Consider the following 12,342-nt stretch of genomic DNA (forward strand, 5'->3'; position numbering starts at 1 on the left):
GAGAAACTGAAAATATAACCTGTGAGGCCATTGCAAGTGTTATGACAAGTGTATCTTCTAACACAGTGTACCTTTCCCAAGATATTGTTTTTCAGAAATATATAATGAGTGATGGGGACTGCGGTAACAGGAAACTTGAGTCTACGATTCCTCTAAAAGGAAATGGAGAAATGGTTGAGCAAGAAGGAAGAAAAAGCACTTAAAGAAAACATAAATCCCAGTGCTGACAGATATTTAGGGATTTGTTTGATTTGAAATAAGAAAATATGGATTCTACATTATGACTAGGGAAAAGTCTATAATAAAAAAAGCCCATTAATTTAATCATATCATACACTACCTCCGGGATATATAAAAAAAACTGAGAAAAGGTAGATAAGGATTTGTCACATTGATGCCACCATACAATAGTGTTGTGGGCTTGTTATTGTATCAGCCTGCTAACACTACGAGATGGGGTGCTGTGCTGTGCTCTGTCCTGCATCTGCAAGTGTTTCTATTTGCAAAATAAAGTCTATCCGTCTTCTTTCATCTCTTGTGTTGATGTTAATAAAGCCCCATGTGACAGAGACTGAGAGGAAGGTAGAAGAGGGGAATAAAATAATGTAGTCTATAGAATTGACATCAGCTGGCTACAAATACTGATCCAATATGTTTTTCCACACTTGCTATTGATATACACATCCTTTAGTACCATATATACACTACCGTTCAAAGGTTTGGGGTCACTTCGAAATGTCCACATTTTTTGTCCATTAAAATAACATCAAATTGTTCAGAAATACACTGTAGACATTGTTAATGTTGTAAATGACTATTGTAGCGGGAAACGGCTGATTTTTAATGGAATATCTACATTAAACATTTTTTATTTGACCTGTATTTATAAAGGTTTTTCTCATTGAGATAACATCTCTTTTCCAAGAGAGACCTGGTCCAATAGCAGCAGAGGGAACAACATTTCAGACAAAACAACTTACATACACTAACACAACATTAAACAAAACTATAAAAACACACATACAGTACATTAATTACATATTATGTTAAAAACACAAAAGTCTTGACTAAAAACAACTGTCCTAAAGACAATTACCCTCTTCTATGATATATCCATTGATCAAGTGTTTAAACTCCACCAACAAAACTAGATCAAATAATAGGCACTGTTCTGTGAAGGGAGTAGTACACAGCGTTGTATGTGATCTTCAGTTTCTTGGCAATTTCTCGCATGGGATAGCCTTAATTTCTCAGAACAAGAATAGACTGATGAGTTTCAGAAGAAAGCTCTTTGTTTCTAGTCATTTTGAGCCTGTAATCGAATCCACAACTGCTGATGCTCCAGATACACATCTAGTCTAAAGAAGGCCAGTTTTATTGCTTCTTCAATCAGGACAACAGTTTTCAGCTGTGCTACCATAATTGCAAAAGGGTTTTCTAATGATCAATTAGCCTTTTAAAATGATAAACTTGGATTAGCTAACACAACGTGCCATTGGAACACAGGAGTGATGGTTGCTGATAATGGACCTCTGTACGCCTATGTACAGTTGAAGTCGGAAGTTTACATACACTTAGGTTGGAGTCATAAAAACTCGTTTTTCAACCACTCCACAAATTTCTTGTTAACAAACTATAGTTTTGGCAAGTCGGTTAGGACATCTACTTTGTGCATCACACAAGTAATTTTCCCAACAATTGTTTACAGACAGATTAATTCACTGTATCACAATTCCAGCGGGCCAGAAGTTTACATACACTAAGTTGACTGTGCCTTTAAACAGCTTGGAAATATCCAGAAAATTATGTCATGGCTTTAGAAGCTTCTGATAGGCTAATTGACATAATTTGAGTCAATTGGAGGTGTACCTGTGGATGTATTTCAAGGCCTACCTTCAAACCAAGTGCCTCTTTAGTTGACATCATGGGGAAATCAAAAGAAATCAGCCAAGACCACAGAAATAAAATTGTAGACCTCCACAAGTCTGGTTCATCCTTGGGAGCAATTTCCAAATGCCTGAAGGTGCCACGTTCATCTGTAAAAACAATAGTACGCAAGTATAATCACCATGGGACCATGCAGCCGTCATACCGTTCAGGAAGGAGAAGCGTTCTGTCTCCTAGAGATGAACGTACTTTGGTGCGAAAAGTGCAAATCAATCCCAGAACAACAGCAAAGGACCTTGTGAAGATGCCAGAGGAAACAGGTACAAAAGTATCTATATCCACAGTAAAACGAGTCCTATATCAACATAACCTGAAAGGCCACTCAGCAAGGAAGAAGCCACTGCTCCCAAACCGCCATAAAAAAGCCAGTCTATGGTTTGCAACTGCACATGGGGACAAAGATTGTACTTTTTGGAGAAATGTCCTCTGGTCTGATGAAACAAAAATAGAACTGTTTGGCCATAATGACCATCATTATGTTTGGAGGAAAAAGGGGGAGGCTTGCAAGCCGAAGAACACCATCCCAACCGTGAAGCACGGGGGTGGCAGCATCATGTTGTGGGGGTGCTTTGCTGCAGGAGGAACTGGTGCACTTCACAAAATAGATGGCATCATGAGGACGGAAATGTATGTGGATATATTGAAGCAACATCTCAAGACATCAGTCAGGAAGTTAAAGCTTGGTCGCAAATGGGTCTTCCAAATGGACAATGACCCCAAGCATACTTCCAAAGCTGTGGCAAAATGGCTTAAGGACAACAAAGTCAAGGTATTGGAGTGGCCATCACAAAGCCCTGACCTCAATCCCATAGAAAATTTGTGGGCAGAACTGAAAAGCGTTTGGTGTAAGGTGTATGTAAACTTCCGACTTCAACTGTAGATATTCCATAAAAAGATCTGCCGTTTCCAGCTACAATAGTCATTTACAACATTGACAATGTCTACACTGTATTTCTGATCAATTTGATGTTATTTTAATGGACAGAAATTATGCTTTTCTTTCAAAAACAAGGACATTTCTAAGTGACCCCCAAACTTTTGAACAATAGTGTATTTGAAATCAAAATCCAGACAACAGTAGCAGTTTGATAGCTTCTGAAACCAGACTTATACATTTTTGTGCATTTGCTACGATAACATACATCAATTAATTTTCACCATCGAACCCAGGTACAGAATCCACACAGGCTACAAAACACACCTGTAAACCTTGAAACCACAGGCAGTTAGTGTGTGATATTGCTTGAAAAAGGTGTTTCTGTTAAATAAAAACTCAAATGTGGATATTTTCTAAGAATTTACATAGCAACCCCAGAAACAAAAACAATTGTCACGTCTTCTCCCGCTCCTCCTCTCTGGCGCTCGTTGCCACCAGTTGTCTAATCATTACGCACATCTGCCACCATCGCGCACCTGCGCCTCATGACACTCACCTGGACTCCATCACTTTCCTGATTACCTTCCCTATATCTGTCACTCCCTTTGGTTCTTTCCCTAGGCGTTATTGTTTTCGTTCCTGTCTGTACACTACATGTGTGTCTTGTTTTGGTCTATGTATGTATGTATGTATGTATGTATGTATGTATGTATGTATGTATGTATGTATGTATGTATGTATGTATGTATGTATGTATGTATGTATGTATGTTTGTTTGTTTGTTTGTTTGTTTGTTTGTTTGTTTGTTCAATTTGTCACTCCCTGTACTTCCTCCCAACTCTCAGTGCACACATTACTGACTCTGTTTGGGTTTCATGTCTGTACGCTTTTCGTGTTTCTTGTTTTGTACCATGTTCTATTTCTTTATTAAATTATTCACTCCCTGTACTTGCTTCCTGACTCCCAGTGTACACATTACAACAAGACAAAATGACCTGTAATAGACTTTATCCCTGTAGAGTCACTGTATTATTTCACAAAACAAACATTGGTTTATTGATTCGGCTAAATTAATACAATTTACTTTTTCACTTTGCAAGAGAATGTTTAAACGTTTTCTCTTGCGTGGCAATGCTCAAGTAGGGTCTCTGGTTAAGAATCTACAGTAAGGCATAAATCTGAGGACATAGAGATTCTGAGACATCACCATACTTGAGGCTTTGCTACAGGATATTGCTTCTGCATTCAGGGGATAACTCCCAGTTCATCTGCAACTGCACCTCCTAAAAGCCCTAGCATGGAGATGAAAGAAGAGAATTAAAACAGACGACAATTGTAAAATAAAATTGGGCAAAATGTCAATGTACTGTATAATAAAAATATGTAGCTAGAAAAAAGTAATTATTCGCTGTGTCACTGGACAGTTCTTTTCAGCCTTCACAAATATGGAGAATGGGCTATGACAGAAAGCATAGAAATTAGACATTATTCAAATGGTAAGGTGCTTTCAGATTGCTATGCTAATGTGTGGGCTATTTGTATTTGAACTTATTGCTTTGCGCAGAAATGGAATGGCTGTGACTGAAAAAAATCTTTAAAAAACAGATGTCTATTTGTGAACTAGCTATATTGTGATATGTTTGAACTAGTTATAACATTTGGTCCCTGGCTGGCACTACATATTTTTATTGACATTGTGCGGCCTTATTGTCTGTACTGAGCCAAAGCACACCTCCTTTAATCTTCTGTTACTAAACACTATATTGCTGCTTCTACACAGCAAGGCACAAGGCTTAAACAGAGCTCCACATGAAGATAACACACAAAAAAGAAGCTAATACTACTAAAAGCTATTGTATCTATGGTTCTCCATACAATCCCTCAGAAGTGCATAAGTTCAGAATTCAACTACATGAAAACATTTTTTCAATCTACATTAACTGTAGAACTCTTGCTAATTGTAGATACTGCACAATGCACATTTAAATATGTAGGCTAATGTTGATTGTAACTGAAGCAGCTTCATATGTTTTTTATATGAACAAATAAGATCAATCATTCAATCAAATAAATTACCAGCATGTGAATGATCAGCAGGCTGGTGTGTGTCCATAGCCTCTGCAGAGTTGGCATGTCTTCTAACCTGCAATATGTGAGGGTTTATGTGAAAGACACGAGCGATAAATAAAATGAGCAAGAGATAGAACCTGTGTGAGAGTATTCCTCCCCACGCTGACAATTAATGATGACAATTTTAATTTTGATACGCTAGCTGTTCCCTTGTTCAGCCAGGCCAGACGAGTCTAGGAAGTCACCTATCTAATAAATGCCACATGATATTAATGTGCCGAGGCACTGCCTGTAACCTGGCAGCTGTGGGTGAATCAATCACAGACTAAGCGTTACTTTCTACTGACATATACTCTCTCCCTGGCCTAGTAGCAGAGCTAATGGCCTCAAAAGCAGTTCTGTCAACCAGAGGTCTCCTATTAATTATGTAGTCCCTCACCCGTGCCACTGAGATACCTTACAATATTTACAGTGTTCGTCCCATCTGCATCATATAGCTCTCATCGGCTATTATGCTACTTTACTGAACCACAGAGTTACTGTTCATGAAGAATCAGACACGGGGGTTTCATAAACTTGTCAATTTGTAATGTGTGTGTGTGTGAGGAAAAAAATGTGTCCATCCATCAAGCCCACACAGAATTAAATCCCTTTAGGTGAGGGGAGGAGGGTAGAGGAACGGAGTGAATCTAAAACGGGTCACGTGGATCACGTGTGACCCCCTCTGCTAAGTATGCAGTGACGTTTGAGAGCTCAGTCAGTGTAGCGGTGCCTGTCAGCCTGCCTCTGCCTCTGCTTCCACGCTACAGCTGCTGCTTCTCCTCCCACTACAGAACAACGAAGCCCAGCCGAGAGGAGAGAGGCTGGACAGAGAGAGGGAGAGAGAGAAAGAAAAATAGGGACGAGAGCTTTTTCCTCGAGATTCAGGATCATGTTCTACTGCAGCCATCCTCAGAAACCCTGAGTGGAGGTTTGTTTTCTCTTTTCCTTTCTCTCTCTCTCTGTCAGACTGCCTAGCAACATGAGGGACTAGCCGCAGCACTATCACCACAGCTCGGCTCTGTCGTCCCTCAGCACTGCTTTCCTTTCCTTCAGCAGAGCAGGCTGAGGATAACAGATGCATAAAAGAGCAGTGAAGAGGAAACAAATGGCACAGTGAAGGCTTCTGTTTTATTTTAGGGCACATTAAATAAGGGAAGTGGGGACAGGAGGAGAAAGAGAGAGACCGGTGAGACCATTGGAGAGATAGGAAAGGTGTAGTGCTGAGACAAGGGTTGAAAAGAGGGGAGAAAGAACCTTAAACCTGTAGTCTTGGTGAGGCAGAGGAGGAGAGGAGAAGACACAGGCTGTGGAACGCACTGTGACAAATGGATGAGTGTTACACCAACAATAATACATCCAGACCCGGGCGAAGGGGATGTGTGTTGCGTGATTAGGCAGACAGGGTGGAAGTGGACATTACCCCAGATTTCGGAGGAGAGGAGCAGTGTTAGCGTGCCGAGTGTGTCGACAGACGGCACTAGTGATCACACAGTCCGTCTGCCAGTCACAGGAGGAGGTACAGTACTATATGTCTCATCAGCTCTGGCACTCACTCCCCCAATCCTCATTATTAATTTACCCCCCTCCATTCTCCTCTTTCCGTCATTCTCAACTCTCTCTCCCATCCTCGCTTCACAGAACATTTGTGGGTGTTAAAATCTCAGTTTTGAGGTAAAAAGTTTTGTGAGTGTTATATCTGAGTGTTGATTCTAGTGGTGCTTACATCAGTGACATTGAAATTGACGCCACCTGCGGTGAATAAATGAAGTGTTATTTGAACTATACTATACTGCGTTGAGAATACTATACTGCGTTGAGTTAATTATCATTAACTCTCTCAGAGTGAAAAAGACATGGGAGAGGCCTTATTATATTTCCCAGCATGCTTTGCTGCAGGTTGTTTTTTAGAATCGTAATTTTTTTTATGTACATATATGTTTCTTGTGGACATTGATTGAATAATTGATCTTATACTACATAAAGTAACAATACACTAAATCACATAGATGTTTCTAAACAAATTCAATCTGTAAGTTATTGAACTTATTTCACTAATTATTGAGATGGTTTCTCCACATTAGATGGTTTAGGTAGTCTCATTTATCATTCTTCCCTACCTTGGCAGTCATTCTAACAACAGATTTCAGGTGATTTAAAGTTCCAATTGTTAGACATCCTATAAGAATGGTATAACACTTTGCAAGCCAGCATAATGTGACTTGCCAATGTGGCCTGCAAACCATGAGTTTCAGGCCACTGTGGTAGGGTAGAACTAGGCTGTCAAAGTATGTACTGTCCCCAAAAAGTTTTGTATTGTCATAAATACTGTAACTTTAGTTGGTGAAGGCTATAAGACTGAAAGCCGTCAAATGCAACACACTTCTCTGTCACTAGCAAACACAGTCATGGGTGGTACAGGAACCTCTAAAATTCCCTTGAAAGGCAACCTGGGAAATAAATATGCAAATAAGGCTTTACACTCTACAGTGTTAAAACAAAACCCCAAATGTGTTACTGTAACACCATAGGTGTTAATTCCCTAACACTGAGGAAGTGTAACAGCATTAGCTCTAATAAAGTGTTCATTTCAGTCGGAATTTGCAACACCCAACACTCTTGGGGTGTTAATTTGTCAACACTTTAAAAAGTTTTAGTTGAACTCTATTTGAGATGGTCACATATAATTTCTATGAAAGTGTTAAATTGAAAACTGTGGGTGTTAAAATCCTAATAGCAAATGTGCTATCCATCTATGCATCCATCCATCAATATATCCTCTTCCCACAGCATAGCTAGGCTCACAGCTCTGTCGTTTACAGCCCTCTCAGACCTTTCAAAACCATTACCTGCCTGATCTAGTGATTCATGCTGGCACGCCGGGCAGATCACATTGATCCAATTCAATTAACACTGGCTCTATCCCATGCATCATGTCCATCCCACTGACTGGGGAAAATGGCACACTGGCCAAGATGCTTAGGGACAGCTAATTGCTGAGATGTCCCTTTAAAATGCATGGGGTTTGGCTCTTCATCTTGGTCACAGGCTTCCCCCTCTACTAAGAAACTTAAATAGGATCTAATTTTCAAAGCACGTCATCATTTATTGCAGCAGATTAACCTGCGAACACACACACGCAAAACCCAACACAGCAGTTTAACAGATGAGACACAAACAACCCAGCAAAATGACTTAACGCACAAGATACACACACAAACCAACATAGTGAATTCACCTGTGACACACACACACACACAACTTAACCTGTTGGGTCTAGGGGGCAGCATTTGCACGTCTGGATAAAAAAAATGTACCCGATTTAATCTGGTTACTAATCCTACCCAGTAACTAGAATATGCATATACTTATTATATATGGATAGAAAACACTCTAAAGTTTCCAAAACTGTTTGAATGGTGTCTGTGAGTATAACAGAACTCATTTGGCAGGCAAAACCCTGAGACATTTTCTGACAGGAAGTGGATACCTGATGTGTTGTATTGACTTTAAACCTATCCCATTGAAAAACACAGGGGCTTAGGAATATTTTGGCACTTCCTATTGCTTCCACTAGATGTCACCAGCCTTTACAAAGTGTTTTGAGTCTTCTGGAGGGAGATCTGACCGAACAAGAGCCATGGAACGATGATGTCCCATTAGACACCTGGCGCGCGAGTTCATGTTGGGTACCCTCGTTCCAATACGTTATAAAAGAGTATGCATTCGTCCACCTTGAATATTATTCATGTTCTGGTTAAAAAAGGCCCTAATGATTTATGCTATACAACGTTTGACATGTTTGAACGAACGGAAATATATTTTTTCCCCTCGTTCATGACGAGAAGTCCGGCTGGCTTACATCATGTGCTAACGAGACGGAGATTTTTGGACATAAATGATGAGCTTTTTTGAACAAAACTACATTCGTTATGGACCTGTGATACCTGGAAGTGACATCTGATGAAGAGAATCAAAGGTAATGGATTATTTACATAGTATTTTCGATTTTAGATCTCCCCAACATGACGTCTAGTCTGTATCGCAACGCGTATTTTTCTGGGCGCAGTGCTCAGATTATTGCAAAGTGTGATTTCCCAGTAAGGTTATTTTTAAATCTGGCAAGTTGATTGCGTTCAAGAGATGTAAATCTATAATTCTTTAAATGACAATATAATATTTTACCAATGTTTTCTAATTTTAATTATTTAATTTGTGGTGTTGACTTGACTGCCGGTTATTGGAGGGAAACGATTTCCTCAACATCAATGCCATAGTAAAACGCTGTTTTTGGATATAAATATGAACTTGATAGAACTAAAAATGCATGCATTGTCTAACATAATGTCCTAGGAGTGTCATCTGATGGAGATTGTAAAAGGTTAGTGCATCATTTTAGCTGGTTTTATGGTTTTGGTGACCCTGTCTTTGACTTGACAAAACATTACATACAACTCTTGTAAATGTACTGTCCTAACATACTCTAAATTTATGCTTTCGCCGTAAAACCTTTTTGAAATCGTAAAACGTGGTTAGATTAAGGAGATGTTTATCTTTCAAATGGTGTAAAATAGTTGTATTTTTGAAAAATTTGAATTTTGACATTTATTTGGATTCAAATTTGCCGCTCTTGAAATGCACCTGCTGTTGATGGAGTGCACCACGGGTGGCACGCTAGCGTCCCACCTAGCCCCAAGAGGTTAATACAGTTATTAAATCTATGATACACACACACACAACCCAACAGCAGCTGCATTGTTAACAAAGATCACCTATTCTCATTTAATTAAACTATTCTTACTAAGCTGCACCCATTCTGAGGGTTTGCAGTATATCTCACAAATACTACTACAGTATCAGAAAATGCCTCTGAGTTGCTACGGCTGAATGTGATTCGCAGGCATCAGATATGGCTGTGTGTACATCAGATATGGATTTGTTTACAGGGGGGCTCCGGTGGCCTGGCCTAAATTTGACCAGCGCCTAGGCGCTGAAGTATAGAAACACCCCGTCAATCCAGTAACATTAGCCCACACACACAGACATTTTCTCAGGGCCTGCCTTTCCTGCTTGTACTCAAGATTATCCAGATAGGCACAGAACAAAGAAGCCACGATTGAACAGAGAGAGTGAGAAAGAGAAAGAGACAAAGAAAGAAAGAGGAGTGAAGGTGTACATTTACCAGAAACCAATATACAAATACACTCGCTCTGAATGAAGCACAATAGCATGCAATTCCCAGGACATTCCCCATGTTTCAAAAAACCCAGAAAACTGAGACGTCAACCCACAGAGGACAGAATGTAAGAATACAAAGTAAAGTGCTGAGTAGATTCAATCAGACTCATATTCACGTCTCCACTAGGCTTACTTGAACATCGCTGTAAATGTTGTTCAGGATGATGGTAATAACAACACAAGCCGCTAAGTTATTTATAATCATAACATCAGATGAAAATGCCTTTAGATGTGAGAGCGATGGGGTCAGAGGGTACAGTGTGAGATTTCAGAACACTAAGCAATTCATTTAGACCCGTTCTGGAGCAGCAGCACGCACACAAAGAGACATCAGCACTGGATGGAAAGAGCATAAAGGCTATTCTTAGAAAAAATGGCATGTTCCGACTAAGGGGTGGGTTGAGTGATAACTGCTTAATGCTTTGGCCTCAGACTGACCCTGACGGAATCTGGCTGTAACAATAGGGGAATACAGCCATAGCATTGTATTACAGTCATAACCTGTACACATATTGAAGACTTGTGAGATTGCTTTATCAAAACAAATATCACAGTTATGGTAGTAGTCTACCTTGAATGGTTTATTCAATCACATTTATTGTGTGCACCACAATGTCCTCTCTAGACTCATTCAGCCAAACATGCAGTTAGTTGTCAGCTGGTCAGATTTCAGCAGCATCTGTCTGGTATACATAAGGTCATTTGTTTCATCAAATAATCCAGTCCCCCCAAAAATTACTATCCAGAGACCTTTGTTTTGACAAGGTCTTTGTTTTGGCCTCAATAAACAAACATATAGCATCACACACAGCTCAGTATTGAATATCAGACGGCATTTGACAGAGTGCCAATGACAACTATGAAAAAGAGAACGATCGATACTCTGACAAGGCGCGCATTTATAATAACTGACCGTCAACATATTAGACCATGGACTTTGATCGGATGAAAAACGTACAATGTTAATCTTTAAACTTGGTTTGACTGTCACAAAAACAAAAAACAATTTGAAGAGTTTAATTCCAAAATGCTATATGCACCAGTTATTATACATTTTCACCAGAAATGATTGCTTATGGATATCTTCATGTTTGTGTGAAATATCACTGTTCTCAGATCTTTTTTTATTAGTGTATTTTAGGTGTGTATTTTATATATATTGTGGCAGACCAGGGGGGTGGGTCAGAACGTATTTTCAAAACTTCATTTGTGTGATTAGGCAACCCTCATGAACTGTATATCAGTCATTTCTCCAAACAGATGTCAAAGAAAAGCTCTCTCTCTCACACACACACACACACACACACACACACACACACACACACACACACACACACACACACACACACACACACACACACACACACACACACACACACACACACACAGCAAGGATGGAGTGTCACAGTGCGGTGCTTAAAGACACACAGAGCCTGCAATGGCATTATCATTATCTCTAGGCTGTGCCGAGTTCAATGAGACACCCCGCTTGACCGTAGCTCGCTCTGAGCGCAGCAACCATGAAAAAAAGTAGGCCCAAAATGAAGCCTGGCCCTAAATTGCAGGTGCTTTTGGGTGACAGCAGGAGAACAGTTAGTGTTAGAAGGACAATTCAACCACAGGAATGTTCCTAAGGTCCTCCCGATCTGTGCAAGCCTAACCTTGACCGTGTGCCATTAACCCTTAAGAGTAAAAACAGGGTTTTTTCATCTCACAGATTACAATGACATCTCTCCCCATAGGAATACAGAGAAGGGAGAGGTCAGACTTGTCTTCATGTGAATGTGTCTTTACCTATTCTTAAACCATGTAAAAGGATGGCGTGATTAATGGGGAACCAATTATTTGTCTCCACAATGTCTGTGCGCAGGTCACTCCCCTCAGTGAACTTGTCCAGGAGTGGGAACAAGAGGTGTTTTACTGAGGATGTGCCACTATGAGATAGCACTGACAAAGGAGATTTATGGTGTATTTTGATAAGAACGCCTAAAAAGCATTTCAGAGGACATGAGATAATAGTTCTGTTCAATACCGTACCAGGGAGGGACGGTTCTAGGGGGACCAGATACTGGGCTATACAATGAACCCTGTTGATATAGCAGTTACTGTCTGCTGTGTTTTATGGATATCTGTCATACAAAACTTAACCTTTGTGAACTGTTACTAAGATT

The 12,342-nt window shown here is 39.9% G+C and overlaps 1 protein-coding gene across 2 annotated transcripts in view; it reads left to right on the plus strand.

The window, feature by feature from the left end:
* The first annotated feature begins 5,664 nt into the window (after positions 1-5,664).
* The window catches only part of LOC106583974 (beta-1,3-galactosyltransferase 2), a 32,733-nt gene continuing 26,055 nt past the window's right edge, over positions 5,665-12,342 (plus strand). Inside the window, exon 1 of one of the 2 annotated variants that reach the window (XM_014168700.2) lies at positions 5,665-6,452. The gene's annotated coding sequence lies outside the window, so the exon portion shown is untranslated. The remainder of the gene's footprint in view (positions 6,453-12,342) is intronic. The other variant, XM_014168701.2, reaches the window with a different exon arrangement.

The sequence above is a fragment of the Salmo salar genome, chromosome ssa23, assembly GCF_905237065.1.
Source record: "Salmo salar chromosome ssa23, Ssal_v3.1, whole genome shotgun sequence".
Lineage (NCBI taxonomy): Eukaryota > Metazoa > Chordata > Actinopteri > Salmoniformes > Salmonidae > Salmo > Salmo salar.